Raw genomic sequence first — 847 nt, 5'->3', positions numbered from 1 at the left:
AAAGCAAAAAAAAAAAAAAAAAAAAAGATTGAAGACGCGTTTCCCCTGAGGGGAGCTGATGCGAGTAACTGTGCTCTCTGGGACTGTCGTACCCAGAAGCCGTACGATAACCAACCTCCCCGGTGTACTGCAGAGACTGCTGTCGGGCCGCCATGCCGTAGGAGACGTTGGTTGTTGCACCTTTTATTTCTAGTCCTTCCTCAAAAGTTAAGGTCTGTGCCTAAAAAATGGTGGAGGTGTGTACATACGGTTTTTCATTCATTTGCAACGTTTTCATTCCTACAAATATTTTTTATTATATTTAAAATGGACTAACCTGAAACGGATGCAGTATACTCCAGAGAAGTAAACTGTTTTTTCTACGCTCTCATTTGAACCGCCTGACGAACTGGTGTACAGATGGGTGGCGTGTGTTTCTCTGTGGGCTTTGGTGGCTGTTTCCGTGAAGTAAAAAGGGAAACGGTGTTTGGAACGGTTAATGATGATTGCTGCTTTTTGGTAAAAGACAACAAAACTTGACAAATTAAAGAAAATAGGTTGTGTTCCTTTTTTACTTCAGATCGCTTGCAAACTAAGAATGGTTTTTAAGCCTGAGGTTTATAGAAAGGGTGTATTTTATCTCTGCTAGAACAAAGGTGATACGTGACAAGGATATATTTGTTTTGCAGAAAACATGATTTTTAGACTAAGAGTTAAGGAAAATTTGTACAGCGACTTTAAATTGGGATCAAAAGTTGGTTTACTAATGATTTCCGTGCTAAGATACAGTCTGGTTTACTGCTGTCTGACTTTGAAAGCTGGGTGTTACGGTGTGGTTATAGTGAAGAACTTGGTATCTTGCATTTTA

This window comes from Numenius arquata, chromosome 13 (genome assembly GCF_964106895.1).
Source record: "Numenius arquata chromosome 13, bNumArq3.hap1.1, whole genome shotgun sequence".
Taxonomy (NCBI): domain Eukaryota; kingdom Metazoa; phylum Chordata; class Aves; order Charadriiformes; family Scolopacidae; genus Numenius; species Numenius arquata.
This window is presented reverse-complemented; position numbering follows the sequence as displayed.